The sequence below is a fragment of the Schistocerca nitens genome, chromosome 10, assembly GCF_023898315.1.
Source record: "Schistocerca nitens isolate TAMUIC-IGC-003100 chromosome 10, iqSchNite1.1, whole genome shotgun sequence".
Lineage (NCBI taxonomy): Eukaryota > Metazoa > Arthropoda > Insecta > Orthoptera > Acrididae > Schistocerca > Schistocerca nitens.
In genome coordinates this window covers 182,676,340-182,700,790 of record NC_064623.1, presented here as the reverse complement: position 1 = coordinate 182,700,790, position 24,451 = coordinate 182,676,340, and positions in this window count along the sequence as shown.

Here is a 24,451-nt window from a genome sequence, read left to right as displayed (position 1 = left end):
AAGAGACACTACATAAAGTGTGTTTTCCGGCCACCAGTAACATTTAGGAATTTGTTGTGCTCAAGCCAAGACGATTCTGGCCTTAGGAAACGTGGCGTGCATAAGATCCCTTTCCAATGTGGGAAATTTTATATACGGCGGACATTCTGAACCGTGCAAGAACGTTGTATTGAACATCATCATCTTACACGCCAGGGCCAACCTGACAAATCAGCGGTAGCGGAGCATTGCCTGCCCACAGGGCATCACATATTTCACGAGAACACCAAGGTTTTATCCTCAACGTCATCTCTCTTGGAGTACGAGGTGTGGCTAGAAAAAAACCGGACTAGTACTGGTGAAACAATAAAACGAATGCAATAAGGCTGAAAGTCACGTGGCCTGTCACGTGACTCTCGCTCCGCCTACTGCTCGAGTTTCATCTGCCTCCTGCATTCAGTCTGCCCGTGGCGTCTGTTTTAAGTAGTTGACGTTTTGTCTGTGCGTCGGAAAATGTTGAGTGTACAGAAAGAACAGCGTGTTAACATCAAATTTTGTTTCAAACTAGGAAAATCTCTTTACCGATGGAGCAACGTTTACTAACCACGATGGTGCACCATCATAGGAAATTACATTATGAGATCTTACTTTTCCTCAAGTGTTCTAAATGGACATTCTTTCGAACGACGATTGCAAATGTGCCTTTCAGTCCATCGTCAACAGTTTGAACAGATGCTTAAGTAAAGGATTTTTTTAAATAAAAAAAATTGTGTTATGTGCATTTAGTGGTTACCAAGTCATTTCAATAAATAGTTTATTGAATTTACGTGTGTACGAAATTGCATTGCAGTGTCAAATAAGCCGACAGCGTGTGTTGCACGTAGCTGTAACACTGTCATTACGCGCTTACGTTTAGCATGAAACGACGTTTTGTTAAGAAGAATATTTATTTTGCGGTGTACAGCCGGTCACCAAAGTATTTTAATAAAATACGAAAGTATCCCACATGATGAAATTTAGAGCAGAGTAAGCAGAGACAGTTGTCCGACAGCATGTATCCTACCTCTAAGAAGCAAACAACCGCATACAGGAAAAGAGAGGTCAGATCTTCCGTCTAATATTTAGATATTTAATACGGTAGCTGTTTTTTTAAAGTTTATAAGGCCTCTTTATTTTTTGAAGAATGAACAGTTGATTTCTCTCTTTCAACTCACGTAAATCTGGGAGGATATGTTTTTATTAAGCCGTTTGTGATACGCTAGATTCTAGCCTATGTTGTATTTCCATATATAACATTCGTGGGTGAACCGCATTTAGGCTGTAAGTTGGTTGAAGGGGAAATAAAGACTTATTCTCGTAACGCAGGCCTATACCTTACGGTATACAACTACGCAGCCTGCCCGCATCTCGTGGTCGTGCGGTAGCGTTCTCGCTTCCCGCGCCCGGGTTCCCGGGTTCGATTCCCGGCGGGGTCAGGGATTTTCTCTGCCTCTCTGCACTCACATCCCAAGATACTTCTCGAATTCTTTTACGACAGGTTTCAAACGAAATATTAACAAACGCTATATCACTGTGAAACTTCCTGACAGATTAAAACTCTGTGCCGGACCGAAACTCGAACTTGGGACCTTTGCCTTTCGCGGCAAGTGCTCTGCCAACGTAGCTACCCAAGCACTACTCACGACCCGTCCTCACACCCTCAATTCTGCCAGTACCTCGTCAACTATCATCCAAACTTCACAGAAGCTCTTCAGCGAACCTTGCAGAACTAGCACTCCTGTAAGGAGACATGGCTTGGTCACAGTCTAAGGGCTGTTTCAAGAATGATTGAGCAATTGCCCGCGAAAGGCAGAGGTCCCGAGTTCGAGTCTCACTCTGGCACACAGTTTTAATCTGTCAGGAAGTTCAGAGTGAAAACGTGAAAATCTCATTCCGGTTATATCACTGTAATTGTCTTCTCAAGAGCTATCGAATGCAGTTATAAAAAATAAATCGTCCCCTAAAAAAAAAAAAAAAAACCTTACTTGCTTCAGTGTCTCCGTTGATACCAGCGTTAAAAGCGTTAATCAGACAAACTGGAGTTTCTGGCAGCAGTCATTGCCCACAGCGCACGCGTGGGCGTTCTTCCTACGACTTCCGGCAGGGGACACTATATGCGCCCCTCTTCTCCATCTGCGAGCATCTTCTGTGCACGCGTATTGCCTGATGCTAGCGTGATACATTTCGACGCCGCAACGCACCTACACAATGTGATCAAAGGTATCCGGACACCTGGCTGAAAATGACGTACAAGTTGGTGGCGCTCTCCATCAGCAATGCTGGAATTCAGTATGGTGTTGGCCCACCCCTAGCCTCTCACAGCCATACGTTCAATCAGGCGCTGGAAGGTTTCTTGGGGAATTACAGCCCGATATTCACGGAGTGCTGCACTGAGGAGAGGTATCGATGTCGGTCGGTGAGGCCTGGCACGAAGTTGGCGTTTCAAATCATCCCAGAGGTGTTCTACAGGATTCAGGTCACTCTCTGTGCAGGCCAGTCCGTTACAGGGATGTTATTGTCGTGTAACCACTCCGCCACAGGCCGTGCATTATGGACAGGTGCTCGACCGTGTTGAAAGATGCAGTCGCCGTCCCCGAATTGCTCTTAAACAGAACGTGCTTAAAACATCAATGTAGGCCTGTGCTGTGATAGTGCCACGCAAAGTAACAAGGGGTGCAAGTCCCCTCCATGAAAAACATGTCCACACCAGTACACCACTGTCTCCGAATACTACTGTTGGCACTACACACGCTGGCAGATGACGTTCACCGGGCATTCGCCATACCCAAACCCTGCCATCGGATCGCCACAGTGTGTACCGTGATACGTCACTCCACACAACGTATTTCCACCGTTGAGTCGTCCAATGTTTACACTCCTTACACCAAGCGAGGCGTCGTTTGCCATTTACCAGCGTGATGTGTGGCTTATGAGCAGCCGCTCGGCCATGAAATCAAAGTTTTCTCACCTCCCGCGCAACTATCATAGTACTTGCAGTGGGGACTGATGCAGTTTGGAATTCCTGTGTGATGGTCTGGGTAGATGTCTGCCTATTACACATTACGACCCTCTTCAACCGTCGGCGGTCTCTGTCAGTCAACAGACGAGGTCGGCCTGTACGCTTTTGTGTTGTATGTGTTTCTTCACGTTTCCACTTCACTGTCACATCTGAAACAGTGAACCTAGGGATGTTTAGGAGTGTGGAAATCTCGCGTACGGACGTGAAACACAAGCGACACCCAATCACCTGAGGTCCGAGGTCCGTGAATTCCGTGGAGCGCCTCACCCTGCTCTGTCACGATCTCTAATGGCTGTTGAGGTCACTGATATGGAGTACCTGGCAGTAGGTGGCAGCACAATGTACCTAATATGAAAAACGTATGTTTTGGGGATGTCTGAATACTTTTGATCACATAGTGTAGGTCGGTAATTATTTTCATCTGTCCTATGACCCTTCTTGAAAACGGGAATCAACTGAGCTTTCTTCAAACCAGCGAGCTACCATGAAGTACTTCCAGAACGGAAGCAAGTTCTTTCGCATAATCTTTGTAGAACGTTATAAGCATTTCATCTGGCCCTGATGACTTTCCACTATTTAGCGATTGTAGTTTTTTTTTTTTCCCCTGTTCCGCTGTTGGTTATCTCAGTGGCTGCAATGCCGACGTTCGTGCGATGATTGAAAGAGGGACCTTGCTATCTTCTGTACTATACTGTAGCAGTTCTTTGTAAGAACGGTTTAAGTACTTAAGTACCGTCGAGCTATGTTGCTTGGCTGTGACATATCATCTACATCCACATCTACATAGGCACTCCGCAAGCCTCCATACGGTGTGTGGGCGGAGAGTACCCTGTAGCACTAATAGCCATTTCCTTTCCTCTTCCACTCGCAAATATAGCGAGGGAAAAACGACTGTAGAGGGAGGGAAAATCGACTATCTATATGCCTCCGTTTAAGCCCTAATTTCTCGCATCTTATCTTCGTGGTCCTTACGCACAATGTATGCTGGCAGCAGTAGAATCGTTGGGCAGTCAGCTTCAAAGGCCGGTTGTCTAACTTTTTTCAGTAGTGTTCCTCGAAAAGAACGTCATCTTCCTTCCAGGGGTTCCCACTTGAGTTCCCGAACCACCTCCATAGCACTTAAGTGTTGTTCGAACCTACCGGTAACAAATCTAACAGCCCGCCTCTAAATTACTTTGATGTCTTCCCTCAATCCGACTTGGTACGGGTCCCAAACACTCGAATAGTGCTCAAGAACAGGTCGCACCAGTGTCCTATATCCAGTCTCCTTACAGGCAAACCACTCTTTCCTAAGTTACTTTCATCTTAAGTTTTGCACCATAGCGTAGGAAGGACATGAGTGTGATATTGTTTAGACACAGCAGACTGTTAGCAGAGTTAATCTTCCACTCAGAGCGAAAGATTCATTCTGGAAATCTTATAATACTTATTGTTACTAGACCACTGTGAATCGTGGAGGCTTCAGTGTAGTTATTTTCTTTGAATAGAAATGTCAATCCTGTGTGTCACTTGACGTATTTCTTTCAGTTAACTTTTACATTATACTGTAGCAGTTCTCTCTGTGCATGATCCGCATTCCATTGAGGCGCATCATGGGAAAGTTAGTTTCATTTTTAAATTTTGCACACCAACGTACTTGGAATGTTGCTCCAGCAAGGTATTAAGAAGAGCTTCCGCAGACAATGGGCAATTTTAGAGGGTTACTGGCTGATTTACAAAAGTTAGCCGTGAGTCATGCCTGGATGTCTCAGTCTGTAACTGCTTTCTTAGTCAGCGGTGAAAGTCTGGTTTTGAATTTCAGACTGTCACCAGTTTTAATTTGTCTATAGATCATCGACGTCTTCATCATTTTCTTGTCCTTCTTCATGAAATGTGTAGGCCATCCAACCTGTTCCAGTTTGACAGTCCTCCTATTCCTGTGGCGTTCAACACTGTGTCTTTCTGAGTGTGAGTGTAATGAAGTACTATGCCTGGTACATGATTTTATCCATTCTTAGGATATGTTTCATTCGCTTATACTGATATTCATTAATTTAACTTCTTACTGAATATATGTCTAGTTCTTTTCTGATATTATCAGTTACTATGTGATCTGTTCATTCATTCATCGCATGTGGGATGGGTCAAGCTATACATTAATAGGCAGAAACACCCACTACTCGCTACCTCTGTAAAGTATACTGTCAACAGATTATGACTAATGCTAATCTGCTCATACTGATAACTATAGTAACTAAAAGAGGCAGTCAAATGAAAACCGAATACCTGCCACAATGGGACCATAAACGGTTCCATTCAAAAGTAATCACCACATCCATTAAGGCATTTATCCCACTGGGAGATGACACAGTCAATTCCTATTTCATAGAATGCAATCGGCTGCTGACGGATCCACAACCGCACCCTCTCTTGCACTTCTTCGTCCGACTTAAACTGACGTCATGCCTGTCTTTCAGGCCGGCAAAGATGTTAAAACCAAAAACTCACATGGTGAAAGATTGGGACTGTGCATCTGGTACCGCGAGCCGCGGAATTTGAATCTGGGCCAGACGTCATGAACGTTGAAGACCCACAGAGGTCTCTGCACCATCGCGCCGTAAGCTGTGGCGGCGAGCGCCTCCTGGCCCGCTTGTACTGTGAGGGCGCCACAGTGGAACACGTGGTTGCAGCAGCCAATAGTGGCGCCCCCGATAGCGTACTTAAGCGCCTGCCTCTCGCTCAGCCAGCTTCCACCAGCTCCCCCTCCCTGATGATGCCCTCCTCCCCTCCATCTACCCCTCCTACCAACTTTGATACTCCCATCCCTCTTCCTGTGTTTGTTCCCATGCGCACCCTCTCTCCCTTCTCTCCCCCTTCCCACACTCCTCCCTTTCTCCCCCCTCCTTCCCCGGGCTTCCCCTACACCCATACCTTCATTCCTCCCACCATCTCCTCTGCCATTTGCATCTTTGCTCTCCCCTCTCCCTCACCCACCTCCTTCTTCCCCTCTTGGCAGGTCCTCGGACTCTCACATGTTAAGTGGACATCCGCGCGCTGGAGATCATTACCATCGTTTTAGTGTGTGTGCCGTCGTGTTTGTGCCTTAGTGTTTTTCGCCGCCCACGCTCCATCGTTCACGTGTCATCTCCATCATCAGTGTCAGTGTGCAGTGCCAACAGTTTCTTTTGGTGTCTTCGTGTGTGAACGGCTACGTGTTATTTGTTTCTGTGTCTACTGTTTTTGCCCACCACTTTGTTCTGTATATTCTGTGTCTCCATTGTTTTTTTTTTCCTTTGTAAATCTTGTGGCTGAAGAGCAGCATAGTGTGCTGCTGCCAGCCCACCTTATGTAAGGTGTTAAATAACAATAAAGAAAAAAAAAGGAAAGCTCAACCAGCCAGTCTAATCTCGCGTACGTCAGTTGACACCTCGCCTAGCGTTAGACAGCTTACTTGCTTGTTCTGTGTACGAGTGGACGTATTTGTTTCCTGGTGACTCCGTTGCTCGATCTTGTTGTATTCGTTCTGTCCTTCGTTGGTTGTGTCCGTCCTCTCCTGTTGTGTTGTTGTTCACGGGCCTCTCTGCAGGTCCTGTCGCGCTTTCTGTCATTGCTACCCCGCGACCATCCCGGTTGCAGTTACAACTGTGCAGATGATGGTTGCAGTGTTTCCCAACCAAATCACTGAAGTGTAGCCTTGATCCAAGTGCCAAGTGGATGGGGGGGGGGGGCGGGGGGAGGGGGAGGGAGAGGGCGTGATTCTGTCCGACAGCATTCCTGGACTTTTAACTTTATAGCGCAGTTTCTGCAAAGTATCTTCATAGTGTTACACTCGAGGAACTCAATGAGCAGAGGCCTCCTGTAGTCGAAGGAGAAGTTCATTGTGATTTTACCAGAACTTGTGTGAACAGCTTTGGACTCCTTTCATGGTGGAGATGTGGGATGTTTCCTCATTTGGTTTTGACATTTACCCTTGGGCTGTCACAATGCTGTGAGATTGAATCATACTGTTACATGATAATATCCACCCCCACATTGCTGATGAGACTAAGGCTACGCTTCTGCAATTTGGTTGGTAAACACTGCAGGATCCTCTGTACAGCCCAGATCTCTCATTGTGTGGTATTCACATCTTTGGCAGCCTCAAGAAAAGGCCCAGATCTTTCATCGTGTGATACATCTTTGGCAGCCTCAAGAAAGATTCAGCTGGATGAGGAAATGCACAAGTCAGTGCAGTTGTGGATCCGTCAGTGGCTGACTGCATTCTATGGAACAGGAACTGGCCATCTTGTCTCCCAGCATGATCTATGTCTTAACAGATGTGGTGATTTTTTTTGTATGGAACCATTTTATGGTCTCACTGTGGCAGGTGTTCAGTTTTCATTTTACCTACGCTCATAATCATAGATTACTTTACACAGTATAATTAAAGTAAAAAGTATCCAGACACCCCTACACAATGTGACATTGACCACTAGTGTCACAAGAAACAAACACACCAGAATAAAAGGTATGTAGAAGCTTGGCATTATTGACCTCTACAGCGACAAAGTTGTGAAGAGGTGGTGGGTAGTTGTCAGGATGTTGACTGATGGTTGCTCATAGAAACATCCTTATTAATCAAACATTTTATTAGTGAACAATATAAAATGGTCGTGGCCTCACTCTGTAGTCGCACCGTCCTGCAGGACTTGTGCTGAAGACACAGAGTGTGAAGGCACTGATGCTAGCAGATGGCTGTGGCCTGCTGTGACATCAGTGGCTCAGTGGAACCGTTGAGGTGAGGTATGTGCGACTGTGTGTGTGCTGCCAGGATGTAGCTCGGCAGCCCAGAGTAGGGCACACTGGAAGGAGCAAAGTGCAATATGCCACCTCGGACCTCATCAAGGAAGACAGTCCGCAGCAGTAGCACCTGCCAATGGGAGCAGAGGTAGGCAGCGACTATATGCCCATAAATGTGAAGATGGTTGGGCAAATGCATTGCCCTGGTCTCAGATGGCTGCCTTCCAGGGTATGGAGGTGCCAGCAACTGGAAGTAGGTATGCAGGTGGCCCACTGGCTGGAAGGCTCAAAGTCACAGCATTGGACTCAGAGCCAGCACTAGGCTTGTTGTTAGTGGAGGCCAAGTCTCACGGTGGCTGCACGTTACACCGGAGACCTGTCCTCATAGATGGTGGCTGCCGTACTGCATACATCTGTCTAAAAATGAGGGGCATTTGTACTGGCTTGAAGTGTACTTGTTATTCCACAGTGCCACTCCCAGTCATGTATCCTTAAGAGTCTATGGCGCATGCATGAAGTAATCGGGCTACTGAGTTGCTGTATTTCTGTATTCCTGCTGTGTCAGTGTTATTATGATGCTGACCCTTCTCCTGACCAGCGGTGTGGTAACTGCTCAGTGACACTGTCACGATTCTTGTTTTATCCAACATAGCTGTGTTTGGATGGATCTGGTTCACTCACACGGTACCTTGCAATAGCTACAGCAGTGTCATCATTTTACTCAGTCGCGCCAAAAAATAGTGGTAATGCCATAGGAAGTGTGGAGTATTATGTTGTCAATAGAGAAATAGTAACAGGTAAAGGGGTTGGTTATGGTGAATGAATATACACTAGTCATTGGATATCACCTCACCAACGATACCATCAGGGGCATTTCAGCACCTCTATAGCTGCCCAGTGGTGTAGTTGAGCAGCTCCTCAGTAGCCACATATTGCTGTAGTATATGTTAGTGACACTTTGAGGTGGTATATAGAGAAATGACCCTGGACAGGGAAAGGCTGTAAATGAGCTATTTAGAGTTACAGATCACACTATACATTGTGACAACATGATGAAAGGGTTTGGGTCTGGAGAATGCCTGTAGAACATCAATTGTAATCATATGTAGTGCAGACACCACTGCCCAGTATCACTACCTTCTCTGGTCGTAGCTCTTGATGAAGAATGGAGTGCCATTCCTCCACAATCATTTAGGCACACTGTTGAAAGTGCCCCAGAAGAGTTCAAGGTATCATAAAGGTGGAGGGTGGATACACCCCATATTAATGTCCACTAATAGATGTCTGAATATTTTTGATCAGATAATGTTTATGTATGTTATGAGACAAACAGCTACTTTGACATAAAGGCACTGTCCCCTTTTTATACTACTTAGCAGTTGTTTTCATCTAATACTTTCAACAGGCCAGTTATGTAATTTCACATGAAATGTTACAAGATATCTGTAGCAAAAATGTGTACATCTGATTCAAGTATTAAAATTACAATGAATATACATTATTGAGTCTAAGTTTTCTGATGAATTGTAAGCCTGGCTAATGAGGTATTCTTTTACTTTATTTCTAAATATTTGAGGATTTTCAATTTTCTGTCTGATGTCCACTGGCAATCTAACAGGGGGATGCGAGATGTGCAAGTTTTCACCTGCAGCAACTTCAGCTCGTGTGTCAGCTTTGTCACCTTAGAAAAGCACTTACCCAACGTCCACACTTATTTGTTAGATATATTGCCTTTTCTTACAGTTTATAGTCTCTGTGTCTAGAGACCACATGAGTTCTGCAGTGAACATACTCAGTCCTTTTCTTTTCAGTCTACCTATTTTCAAATCCTTATATGGCACCACATCTCAAATTCCTGTTCTCTTCTTTCCTGGTTTTCCCACAGGCCATGATTCATTTCTATACAATTCTGTGCTCCAAACGTAAATTATCAGAAAATTTTTCCTCATATTAAGGTCAGTGTTTGACAGAAGCAGATTCCTTTTGGCCAGAATTCCTTTTTCAGCTGTGATAGTCAAATTTTTATGTTGTATTTATGTCATCCCTCTTGTGTTGTTTTGTTTCCAAGGTAACAGATTCCTTCCCTTCATGTACTTCTCGGTCACTGATTCCGATGATAATCTCATTTCTGTTACTCCTTTTTATGTACAGTATGTTTTTTCTTTGGATAATGCTCAGTCCATATTCTGGATCTGTTGGCTGTTCATTACATCTGACGAGGCCTGTAGTTCTTCTTCACTTTCACTGAAGACAGAAAAGTCATCAGCAAATCTTATCATTGATAGCCTTTCATTCTGAATTTGAATACCACTCCTGAACCTTTCTTTCAGTTTTTTCATTACTTCTTCAATATATAGACTGAGCTGAAGAGGTGAAAGGCTATATCCCTGGCTTATACCCTTTTCAATCCAAGCAATTCATCCTTGGTCTTCTGGTCTTATTATTCCCTTTTGGTTCAAATTGTATTTTACCCATATTTCTCTATAGATAATATCTACTTTCCTGAGAATTTCCAACATCTTGTGCCATTTTACATTGCCAAATGCTGTTTCCAGGCACACATATCCTATGATAATGTCTTGATTTTTCTTAGGTCTCATTTCCATTTTGGTGTCACCTGTAATATCAGAACTGCCTCCCTGGGGTCTTTAGCTTTTCTAAACCCAAACTGAATTTCATCAAACAGATCTTCAGCTTTCTTTCCCATTCTTCTGTATATTACTTATGTCAGTAATTTTGATGCAGGTGCTGCAAAGCTAATTGTACAATGAACTTGCTATCTTTGAAATTGTGTGGATGATATTTTTCCTAAAATCTGGTGGTGTATCTTCAGAGTCATACACAAATAAAAAAAAGTTTTGCACCACCCTGGTTCCCAGAACTCCTGAAGATAGACATTGACTGTGGACATTGTATCAGAGACACAGTCCCTTCGATGGTTCAGAGATGTCACTAAACCAGCCCAAACATATAAACAACCATGCATGAGCAGCACCGATTAGATGGAAGGGATCTGACAGCCAATCAGCTCCAGTCATTCCACCAGGAAAATGGTACACGGTTCATGTTGTCTGTAGTTCAACCATGTCGAGACAGTCAATACCTCCGTTTGATTGTGCACGCATTGTTACTTTATTCCTCAAAGGGCTCTCAACAAGGGAAGTTTCCAGGCATCTCAGTGTGAAACAAAGCAATGTTGTTCAGACATGGAGGAGATACAGAGAGACAGGAACTGTTGATGACGTGCCTCGCTCAGGTCACCCAAGGGCTACTATTGCAGTGCATGACTACTACCTACAGATTATGGCTTGGAGGAACCCTGTCAGCAACACCACCATGTTGAATAATGCTTTTTGTGTAGCCACAGGATGTCGTGTTACAACTCAAACTTTGCACAATAGGCTGCATGATGCGCAACTTCACTCCCGACATCAATGGCGAGGTCCATCCTTCCAGCCACGACACCATGCAGAGTGGTACAGACGGGTCCAATAACATGCTGAATGGACTGCTCAGGATTGGCATCACATTCTCTTCACTGATGAGTGTCACATATGCCTTCAAACAGACAACCGTTGGAGATGGGTTTGGAGGCAACCTGGTCAGGCTGAACGCCTTAGACACACTGTCCAGTGAGTGCAGCATGGAGGAGGTTCCCTGCTGTTTTGGGGTGGCATTGTGTGGGGCCGGCGTATGTTGCTGATGGTCATGGAAGGTGCTGTAATGGCTGTGCAATACATGAGTACCGTCCTCCGACCGATAGTGCAACCATATTGGCAGCATATTTGTGAGGCATTCGTCTTGATGGATGACAATTCGCACCCCCATCGTGCACGTCTTGTGAATGACTTCCTTCAGGATAAAGACATTGCTCAACTAGAGTGGCCAACATGTTCTCCAGACATGAACCCTAGAGAACATGCCTGGAATAGATTGAAAAGGGCTCTTTATAGATGACGTGAACCACCAACCACTTTGAGGGATCTACTCTGAAACGCTGTTGAGAAGTAAGACAATCTGGACCAGCAGTGCCTTGATGAACTTGTGGATGGTATGCCATGATGAATGCAGGCATGCATCAATGCAAGAGGACGTGCTATTGGGTATTAGAGGTACCGGTGAGTACAGCAATCTGGGCCACCACCTCTGAGGGTGTCACTGTATGGTGGTATGCAATGTGTGGTTTTCATGAGTAATAAAAAGGGAGGAAATGATGTGTATGTTGATCTCTATTCCAATTTTCTGTACAGGGTCCGGAACTCTTGGAAACAAGATGATGCAAAGCTGTTTTTGTTGTGTGTAGATTCTACAAATCAACTTGAATAATCATTTGGTTCACATTTCCCCCAATGCTTTGAAGCATCTCCTAAGGAATATTAGCTATGCCTTGTGCTTTATTTGACCTCAGGTCTTCCAAAGCTCTGTTGACCTCTGATTGTAATACTGGATCCCCTACATCTTCCATATAAACTTCCATTTCTTCTTCCATGACATCATCAGTCAGTTCTTTCCCCTAGTAGAGGCTTTCTTTGCACTCTTTCTACCTATGTTGTCCTTTTTTCTGTGTTCAACAATGGAATTCCTCTTACATTCTCGATGTTGACGACTTTGCTTTTAAAAAGTAACGGGGAGAGACTGCAGCCTTGCTTAAGGCATCTGCTGGTTTTAAAGTATTCTGTTGTTGTGTTTTCCATCTTTCTATTACTTCTGTCTCTTTTTCCTTCTCATCATTATATCTGACTATTTACTTCATACTTTTACTCTCTAAATGGCAAGTACAACATCAGATCTTGGGATGCTGTAGTACTCTTTTTGCAAATCCACTAAAGTGTCCAAACATGATCTGTCAGCTCCAATGCCACTTTGTTCCTCTGATAAATTTATCATGTTCTGTTCAATCTTCTCTTTAAGGATAGTAGAGAAAAGTTTTGCTGCTGAGTCTATTTCACTATTTCTCTGTAATTTGAACAAGATTTTTTTATAGAAGTCAGTAATGAAAAATATTTTCCAATCCCTACATGTAGGATAAGGAGTTAATCACCTTCCTCATCTTTATTCACTGTTTTTTATCATTTTCACCTTTTGTCAGTTTTTAAATTTTTGACACATTTTTCAAACTTTTTTGCCCTTTTCAGAAGAAAATAATTTGTTAACTTTTGTTTCCAAAGTTCTGCATTTGTGTTTGTTTATTTAACATACTGGTATGCTCCAGTGATGAAAGTGGATAGAATATAACCTAAAGAGCTTCTGAAATTTGAGATAGATTGCTCTTTTTTGAGTGTTTTTGTATTTTGCACAACTGTTATTAGTGCCAAATATTCAACCATTACAACTGGTTCTGTTTTTGTGCCTGATTCTAATGTTGCTGTATTAAAAAAACTGCTCCTGAGACACTCTGTTCCATTCTGAAAATAAAGTTTTGGGAATGGGAAAATGCAGATTCCATAGTGATGCTTGAAGAGACAAATTGTTGCAGGGGAAAATAGTGAAAGCGAACTATTGTGCAGCGTGTGTTCTTGCTATATTAATTTTCAGCCAAATGTTTAAGTCTTTCAACCACTCACTTTCAACGAAACATAAGTGTAGCTTTGAAATTAAATGTGGGCCATATCAGCTACATTTAGAACTTCCGGATCAGTCACAACAATCAAGTTCAGTAAGAGCAACACAGTATGGGTATTAAATCTCAAGGATAGTTATACCACTGCTGAAATGATTTGGACAATAAAATCAGTGATTTACAATTACTCTTTGGATTTTTCAAATTATGTTTTAGCATTTTTAAGAAAATGTTCCTGAAGATTTTCATTTTCGTCTAAGAAAATGAATTATATAATAAATGATGGACTGCTACCACATTTCCAGGAGCATATGTTAGAAGAAGCATGTTCATCATGTTACACATTGAGTTTTGATGAAATTACCATTATATTTTAGTCAGAGAGTAAGTGTTGCATATAAATGTGTCATCTAAGAACTTTCTTTTTTGGGAAAGCAGATTCTGAAATGTTACCTCAGAAATTATGTGAAGCACTTTCTGAAGCCAACAATCCCTCAATAAATGCCTTATGCTGGGTTCACTTGTACATAATGTCAACAAAAAAGTGTTTACGCTTTTACTTAGTGATTTCGAAGTGAACTGAGGCAAACAACATATATAAACCTTGAAACTTGCAACATCCATATATGCAAGAATTTGGAGTGTTTAGATGAAGAAGCATCAAATTTTCTGGTCAATATTTAACATTATTTTGAAGTCTGATCTGTTCCCTGGGAAGAATTTGAGGGAATTAAATCTGTGTTTAACATACCACACTACAAGTTTTTGAGGCTTACAACCACAAGTTGGCTTACTTTATGAACTTCCTCCAAGAGGAATTCAATACTACTTTCTTAGGCATATACTTCTAAAAATTAATTCTGCTACTGTTCAGTTCAAATACTACAACGCCATTGTGGATGCTTAAAAAAAACTTCAAAGGAAGCAGAACTTCTTTTCATAATTTATTCTGCAGAGACATTCAGTAATTTCACTTGTTTTTAAAACCAAATACCTGTGATTACAAATTCTGTACAGAAACAGAAAATATGCTTCAGAAACTCCCAGCTTATGTTTTGAAGGTTCCTGCTTTGCAAAACATTGACGGTATTTGTACAGCTCTTCATAATGAACTCTTGAACAACCATCTGCTGGCTGCCAAGTAACAGAGAAGCTTAGAAAACTGGAAGAATGTGCCAAGTTCTGGTTTCTAAGGAATTCTCCAAAACATTACTTTGCAACTTAAAAACATGTGATGGAAAATACTTGTTTATCAAGTGCATCACTGTAAAGTTTTACATTTTTAGACCCCTAAAAGAAGACTAAAAAGTACAAGAAGCAGTGACATGTTAAAGGCTACAAAAATGATGTCATTTGATGTCTGGCAAGATTACTTATTAGAAGAGTGGAAGGTTCTACAATTTGAAACGGATAACCAAGCGTTACATAACAAAGGTATTGACGATTACTGCCAGTAGCACATCTCAAAAAGAGACTCATCATCTATAGACTCAAAGTATCCAAATGTTTCAAAACTTGTTAAGGCTTCTCTCACATTGTCCCACAGAAACATGGACATAGAGAGAATATGTTCCATTTACAAGCATACATTAGGGAAAAACAAGGCAGCAATGGCTGAAAGAGTTTTAAACAGTGTTTTGACTGTATGGGATGCTTTGGGACAATAGCCTCATTTAATTTCTGTGCCCACTGACTCACAGCTCATTAGGTATAGATAGCAAGCACATGCAAGTTACATTGCTTATAAGAAAGAATGTGGAAGGAAAGGAAAACTTGAATTAAAAGAAAAGCAAAACAGGAAACAGAACCAAAGGCATCTTTAGAAGTCATTTAAATATATGAATAACATGAAAAATCAATTGACTGTGGTACAGCTGCCCTGATAGAAAAACTCTGACTGTCTAAGGAGGCACGAGAAAAACTTCTGTCTCTAACTTCAACAAAACTAAAGAAATAACTCAAAAAGGAATGATTTCAAGGCTGCAAAATAGGCACAGGGCATTGTACAGAGTGCACAAATCATATAAATGGAAGAAAATGTGAGAAAAACACATTGAGACTAGAAAATCTGTATGTTGCTTCACTTTTTTTAAGATCTCTAAGAAGCAGTTAACCAACAATATTTTGCTGTTCTTTTTCCAGTACTGAAGTGTAGAATGTCATTAGTCATAAAAATGTGATGTAGATTTTGTTTGTGAATTATGATCACCAATACCAAATTACCATTGTACCTCTACATATTAATAAATTTGTATGAAGGAAAAAAAAAATGCCCGTACACCATCCAAGATTGTAACAGAGAAATTTATTATGGTCTTAACAGACCTTTTTGGTTATGAAAAATTAAAACAGTTTGTTTCATATCAGTTTATTGAAATAATTTGTCACGTTTTACATCATTCTTTTAAAATATTTTGTCACCTTTCCCAACTTTTTAAAGTGCCACCATGGCTCCACACTGTGCTTTTGCCATTGGACAGATCATTATGACAAATTTTCAGTTACAGGCCACTGTGGATACACAATGTGGGTATTTAATGCAGTGGTTTCCATTGCATTTTGCAACCTCATGCAGTTGATCACTGATGACTCTTCCACCTTTCAGGGGAAATTTCACACCTCAAATGCAAGAGCGTACCCCAAACGTCTGTCTGCTCCTCTATCCTCTTTGACAAGGCCATTGGCAGAATTAGCGTCAATCATACCAGAACTCTTCACTCACCATTACTAAATATTTTTATTGAGAACTGAAGCAGTGGCTGGGCTTAGATCTGTTTTGATTACTAGCCAAAGATGCTATCCCATTTTTTTTGTTTTTCCCCTCCTGTACAAAAACAGAACTGCAACTGCTACTTCGGTTCAGCTGTTGTTATTGTCCTCATTGGTTATGCATGCATCTTCCTTTGAGTGTAATTGTGGTAAGGACTATGGGATGAAACTGCTGAGGTCATCGGTCCTTAGGCTTACGCACTACTTAATGTAACTTAAACTAACTTGCGCTAAGGACAACAAACATCCTTACCCGAGGGAGGACTTGAACCTCTGACGAGGGGAGTCACGTGAACTGTGACAAGACGCCTCAGACCGCACGGCTACCCCATGTGGCCCTTGTAGGGGAAATGAAAATCTGTATTCTACTTAAGGTTTACACCAGGAAAATACAACAAAAGGAATGAAAACTAAATAAGAAAATACACAGCTTGCATGCACTCTTCCCCATTGTTTTCCATTGTTGCTGTAGACTTGGTTCCTATTTATCTCTAATTATGCTATGTCCATTAGAATGAGTAACATTGATAACATTTTACATACAACATCTAACATAAATGCCTCTCCACCTTTACCATACATGTGCTTCTAGGAGAGTAAATCTTACTTCCTCATAAGTTTAAAACATGAGATAAGAATGTAAGATCTTAAAATCTATGCATACACACTTGTTTTCATCATTGTTCTTGTTGGCACAGCAATGATTCTTCTAAACATCTGTTGAAAATAAGTATAAAAATGACTGAATAAAACTCAAGAGTGTCGCTGCTACATCTATCCATTCATGTGCACCTACCCTGCCATTACCTCATGCTGTCAGATTAATGTTTCTAATTTGAATTTTCATAATGGTTTTACTCAATAAATTGGCAAAATTTTCCTGATAGGTTTTTTTTTTGTTCAACCATCTAGTGCTGTATTGTCTGGTGAGTCACAGAATCCTCCTTTCTCATATCTTCTGTACTTAGGGTGTAGTACACACTACTGTTACTACACTAATAGTATTGCTGTACTATTAACCAGTTAAAAGTATTTTGTTTTATCTTTGAAAACAGGATTGCAAAAGAGTTGAGAAAATCCACTGGTGTCATTGAACTTGGCAAAGTGCTCCTGCTAATTTCTCAAATATGCAATCCCTTTGTGATATTGTGTTCCTCACTGTCAATTATGTTACATTTTACGCACATAGATGAGTCTGTCAGATGGATTGCATATAACCATGACCTGAATTTTTTCTATCTACAGCTGCATACCACAAAGGTTTCAAGTGTGAAGATAAATTCAGATTAAAAATCTCCTTCCATGTTGTGTGCCAATTTTTGTTTGGAATTTTTTTTCAGTGATATCGCCTGATTTATTTTCAGTAATGGAGATTTCCTTAACCTTATTCATTTTCTTTTTGGAGATTCTCATTTGTACATAACTGTACTTTAATTGATGGAGTGCATTCAGTGTGTGGTGTACATCAGTAGATGCCCAGAGGTCACCTGGAGTAATTTCGACCAGGAGATGAGCAGTCAGACTGCTCATTGGTGTTCTTCACACCTTGTAATTTTTGCAGATATAAAGGCCTTGTGCCTTTTTGTGCACATCAGTGAAATATAGCCCTCCATTTTATGTTGGGAGAGTCACCATGTCAAATTTTACTTTAAAGATGTGACCATGACACATTTAATGTCCAAAAGCTGACAGCATACTTTCCACTAAGCTTGATGTATAGTCAGAACTTGAGGCAAATAATATATTTTTTCAGTGATGTATGTGTTTATTAGTTCAACTTCTTGAAGCTCATCTAATTTCCATACACTGTATTACTGTGCATTAACATGAATTTCGATGAGTAATTGCTTATAAATGGCAGCAATGGTGTGGCATATTGTACTTCTGAAGTTGATACCTACACATTTTATCTTTATAATCTCTTTTAATTGACTGTGATGATGTGCATTTGTTCCTTGCCCAATTTTTATTATTCTCCATCTCTTCCAATTTATTACTGCACCAGATGCTCTTGCATACTTCTTTATTATCTCATTTACATTCATGGGCAGGAGACCAACATCATCAGCCAAAGCTCTGCACACTATCTTCTATCATTTTAAATATTCTGTCAGTATGGCAAGCAGTTGTTCTGTTGCAGTGGCAAAGATTTCCATCAACATAGGTCAGCTGTGCTTTACAGAACTGTTTACTGGAACTGCGCTACCTGGCTGGCTGTTTATTTAACTCTTGATTTACTATTTCATGACAAATTCTCTGTTATGCTGATGAATTGCTAGAGAAAATCCAGTGTCTACATAATGTTGATAGAGTAAAGGTGGTTCACCATGGAAAAAGCTTTTTCAAGATCTAAGCATATTTTATCTTGCAGATGCACACAACAATCAAACAATGGAAAATCCTGGATGGAATGTAACAATACAAGAGAAGGAAAGTTGCCACCCAATATATAGCAGAGATGCTGAGCTGCGATAGGCACAATAAAACTATTCACAAATTCATAGCTTTTGACCATTAAGGCCTTTGTCAGCAGTAGAACTGCTGACAAAGGCCTTAATGGCCAAAAGCTATGATTGTGTGAATCTTCTTATTGTGCCTATCAGAACTCAGCATCTCCACTAAGATGTACACAACGGATATTATATCTCTGTAGTCCACTAGTGTCTGATACATTGATCTGTCATCAGATCTGACCCAGTGATGGTATTCATCGCAGTTTTCTTCCTGGTTGCCTGAAAATGGGCAAATATTTTGTACTTGTCATGTAGCAACATAACTGGTCTTAAATTTTCAATTGTACTATTATTTGTTCTTTTTGGGTATTAATGCCACAAGTTCTTCTCTGGGTTCTTGAGAAATGCTTATACTCCTTTAGTTAGTTGCACATCACTATCAGTTTCGTCTTCAGTTGTGGTCAAAAGGTTTCAAGAAGTTCCACAAGGATAACATTATGTCCATGGGGTTTCTTTTTTGGACTATGAAACAGATCTTTCAGCTTACCTTCTGTCACTTCTTTAATGAGTTTCTCTATATCCACAGGGCTAAATCAGTTCATTAAAGTGCTTTAAAGCTCTTTGAGTGCACTTTTGTTCATCATTTTGTTGGACATAAGTTCTGCATAATTATTTTGAATGGAACTTCTACTATCATTCTGTCTAATTAAAATTGTGCTCTCACTGGATTTTAGTTTGGTCATTGTGTTTGTTCTTTGTCTTTTCCCATATCAGGTGATAGATAGGTGTCTCTTCATCTTTCATCACATTTTGGATTATAGGTATGAATTTGAAGCCTTTCTGTTTTAAAAGTAGGATTTTTCACTTGTCCTTTTTTTTAAAATTATGAAATAATTCTGAATCAGTGCAGCATGAAGTTTATATACCATAACTCCCAAACACACTGACAGCAAAATTCACTGGTTCTTTGAAACCACCAATTTTTATTGTGTGAATATTTGATCATGGATGTCTGTATTTTTGGGTTAGGGTATTCTAGCCATCATTTTAGTGCCAAATCATATATGTTAAACTTTGCTTCACTTTCATTCCATGCCCGAGTGTATGGCTCTCTATATTCTTGATCTTCTAAGTGTACGACAACGAATTTCCATTATCCTTTATCACAATGAGCTCCCTGTTTCCTCAAGAAATTAGACAAAAATGTAGAAGCACCATGAGAAATGCATGCTTGAACACAATTTCGGATGCTAAACGAGCTTGAGTTTATGTCATTGTATTTGACGATGAATGGCACTTGTGCAATACCCTCAATTTGTTTCAAATGGCAGTCATTGTCAGAACAGTGTTCTGTGTTGTGAGAGCATTAAGTCAGAGCTAATTGAATTTGAATGTGAACAAATTATTGGTACTCATATGACGTGTGCATCCATAACCAAGGAATATGAAGTGTTAGCTGTTTCAAGAGGTATCATATAAAGGATTTATACCACATACAGGGAAAGCAGAAAAACATCTTTTGCTAAGTCACAACACAGACGAAAGTGTGTGCTGACTGATCGTGACAGGCAGTCATTGAAGAGGACTGGGACAAAAAATAAGAGAACAACAGCTACAAAACTCACTGCAGAACTGAGCAACACATTCTTAAACCCTGTCAGCACCAAAACAACATGAAGGGAGCCCCATCAGCAGGGAACTATAGGGTGAGCTGGAACTCTAAAACCACTTACCATAATGCAGATGCTTCTAACAGCAAAACTTGGTGTCAAAACCACTAAAGCTGGACTATGGAGCAATGGAAGAAACTAATTTGGTCGGATGAGTCTTGTTTCACACTGTTTCCAACTTCTGTTCTAGTTTGTGCCCCAAGAGTGAAACATGGGTGAGTTTGCTGATGATTTGAACAGCTGTAGCTTGGCATTCCACAGGACCCATGATAACTCTGCAGGACCATGTTACTGTCAAGAATTGTGTGACCATTATAACTGATCAGGTCCATCCTGTAGCACAATTCTTGTTCCCTAGTAATGATGCTGTGTTCCAAGATGACACCGACCCTATTCACACAGCTCACATCATCCAGGACTGGTTTTTTGAGCACGTTTATGAAATGTTGCATCTCCGCTGGCCACCACAGCCACCAGATCTTTGCAGTCACTTTGGAGCGAAGGATGTGGATTGCTATCCACCTCTGTCATCATTACATGAATGTGTCAGTGTTTTGCAGGAAGTACATTCCAAACTATTCAGAAATTATCCTGCAAAACTTGCAGAATTAGCACTGCAGAAGCATGGCTTAGCTACAGCCTGGGAGATTGTTTTCAGAAAGAATTTTTCACCCTGTAGCAAAGTGTGCACTGATATGAAACTTTCTACCAGGTAAAAACTATGTGCCTGACCATGAGTTGAACCCAGGACCTTTGCCTTTCATAGGGAAGGTGCTCTACCAACAGAGCTACTTAAGCACAGCTCACGATCTCTCCTCACACCTTTACTTTCAACAGTGCCTCATCTCCTGCCTTCTAGACTTCAAAGAATTTCTTCTAAAAAATTCCAGGACCAGCAATCCTGGAAGAAATTTATAGCAGAGACATGGCCTAGCCACAGCCTTGGGGGATTGTTTTCAGAATGAATTTTTCATTCTGCAGTGGACTGTGAGTTGATACAAAATTTCCTGACAGATTAAAACTGTGCACCAGACCAGGACTCGAACCTGCTACCATTGCCATTTGCAAACAAGCGCTCTGCCAACTACGTTACCCAAGCATGACTCATGACATGCCCTCATGGCTCTACTGCAGAGTCAAAATTCATTCTGGAAACAATCCCCCAAGCTGTGCTGAAGCCATGTCTCTACAATATTCTTTCTTCCTAGAGAACTAGTCCAATAAGGTATGTGCCACAACTTCTGTGAATTTTGGAAGTTAAATGAGTTACAAGTGGAGGTAAAGCTATGAGATCAGGTCATGACTCGCTTGGTTAACTCAGCAATTTTACATGTGACCACAACTTTCTTGGGTTCCCAGCAAGATATTTCACTAACATATTATGGTGGAAGTTGTTTGCTTTGCACATTTACCTTTTTATAGGTGCGTAAATTTCAACTATCTTCTGCCTGTGAAAATTTTTGCATTCTTTTTTAATTCTGAGGTAACATGTGCAGCAATGCATTCCATATGGCCACAGAACCGAGCTTCTCTTGAATAACAAATCAGACCATTTGTTTGTTAGTTGCATGGATTTCTGTATAAATATTAATAGACTTTTTAAAGTGTTTTATAGGCTTTTACAATATTGCAGATTTGATGTAACTAGGTTTCTGTCTTTTATTTGGAAGCAAAGAGAGCTAAACGTATGCCCCATTCTGTTGGTATATCTAATCATATTTCCAGAACTCATTACCCCTAAAATGTTGTTTGTCTATTAGTTTCCTTCCCTACTCATATTCATCACTATGTATTTTACTTGTTATTCATGCTTCGTGGATTTTGAATTTCAAGTCTTCTTGTACTTGTCTTTCATGTTTGTGTAATGCTTTTATTATTATTATTATTTATTCAAAGTATTGCATTACAAAATAATAACATGTTCAATGAATTAACAACAGTTTTTCAATCTGCCTCTGGCAAGGTAAGTAAACAAGTAAAAATAAATTTTCGAAGTATGTGTCTACTTCCTATTTATATTGGTAAATCTAATGACTGTAGATTAATGCATTTTACAAGAACGTCAGACTCTCAGACCTATGTCTGTGCTGGGCTCAATTAATCAATTAGTCAGTAACTAAAAATAATTGTTCTGTCTCTATTACATATTAATGACTGAATGACATGGTGTAGTGGCTACAACACCATACTTGAGTTGGAAGCAGAAAGCTACCTCACAAATGGTCATTACTCTTATTGCTTAGTGCTGTAGCATCTTCATGCAGTCAGTAGCCTGGTTGTTTATACATTTTTCTTCTTTTTTAATAAGTAACAATTTTACAGAGAGAGAAGCATTTAATTTGGATAAAGAATCTTCAGAATTGTGACAAAGGATCTTCAGTGGATTGAATTAAATTGAGAAGATATCTCAAACAGGGCAGAATATATGTTATTGGTTGATTTAAAGGCTTTCATGATGAACAGAAACAGACCTGGGGATGTAGAGAGCAAAGCAGACTAGCTCCCCAAGAAAGAATGCACAGATTTTGGGCTGCAAAGAAGGCTTTGATTAATGTATAGCTGTCATTTAATGTGGTCATTCTTTCAAACAAATATGAACATATGACATTTATTTAATTTACAAGAAAATTATGAAATTAATTGTAGTATTTTATTATTCAAATTATTGCATGTAAATGTCACACTTTTTATTTTAGGACAAGAGGCACTTGTTTTTCCTGGTTCACATATAACTATTCCATGTGCAAACACAACAGAAATGTATCAAGTTGATGACAAAGGAATTTCGTATCGTTGGTGGAGTCCAAGTGGTAAAGAGTTGACAGGTTTGTGACATTAAATGTGTTAAAATATTAATTATTTTTCACATACTTTTATCATGTTGGTTATGTTAATATTTTCATGTCTGACTGTCTGCTTGCAAATTCAACATAGCCATATTATATAATATTGTATAAATTTTATCTAAAAACAAAGATGATGTGACTTATCAAATGAAAGTGCTGGCAGGTCGACAGACACACAAACAAACAAAAACATACATACAAAATTCAAGCTTTCGCAACAAACTGTTGCCTCATCAGGAAAGTGGGAAGGAGAGGGAAAGGCGAAAGGATGTGGGTTTTAAAGGAGAGGGTAAGGAGTCATTCCATTCACGGGAGCGGAAAGACTTACCTTAGGGGGAAAAAAGGACGGGTATACACTCGCACACACACACATATCCATCCACACATATACAGACACAAGCAGAGTTATTTCTAATTTCACTAACATTCCATATTTTCATGTTTCTTCAAAATTAGTATTCAGAAAGATTAGATATGTGTGAGGAAAATAATTTTGAAGGCAATTTGTTGATCTTTAATTCCTCAATAAACATTCTTATACAGACCCACATTTCTGCCTCTACTATATGTGGCATTTGTAAGGGTGGTGTGTCGGAGGTAGGGTCTAGTACTAATAGTTGTAGTTTTATTTATCTTTGGAGTTCTTTTACATGGATATTGTGTGTGTCATGGTATTACAATTTAAGAACAAAGATACGTTAAATATGTAAAAACATTTATATAATTTCACATCAAAGTTTGATGAGGATGGCCTTATAAGAGGAGCCAACCCAGCATTTGCCTAAAGTAATTTATGGAAGCCACAGGAAAACTCAGATCAGGATGGCCAGATGGAGACTGTAGTCTCCGTATTTTAGAATAGAGCACTAGTCTGAAACAGTGCCACCTTGTTTGGTTTTACCCTAGTGTATAATTCTATTTTACAAAGCAATTATTTAGTAATATAAAAAGCTAGTGCTATACTATTCATTCATTTCTCAGTACCAATCACTATACACATACACTATACACATTTTATTCATAACATAGCTCTATACACACTGTCATATTACACATTTCATGACCATAGTGGCCTTGTCTAATTTCCATTCTGTGTACCACAAATTTCCATTTGCTTACCTGAAACACTAAGTGAGCATCCCTCTACAATGTGAAAGATATTGAGGTGAGAAAGGTGATATTGTGCTAGTGACATACATTGCAGAGCTTTAGGAATGACGCTTGACAGGGAAGGGAGCGGGCCAAGAGATAAAAAAATATGTTTCCATATAATGCAAAAGTGTTATCTGAAATGACAGACGTTTTAGTGTTGTTATTATTTCCTTATGCTATATGTTTTTACCAAACCACTGCTCTGT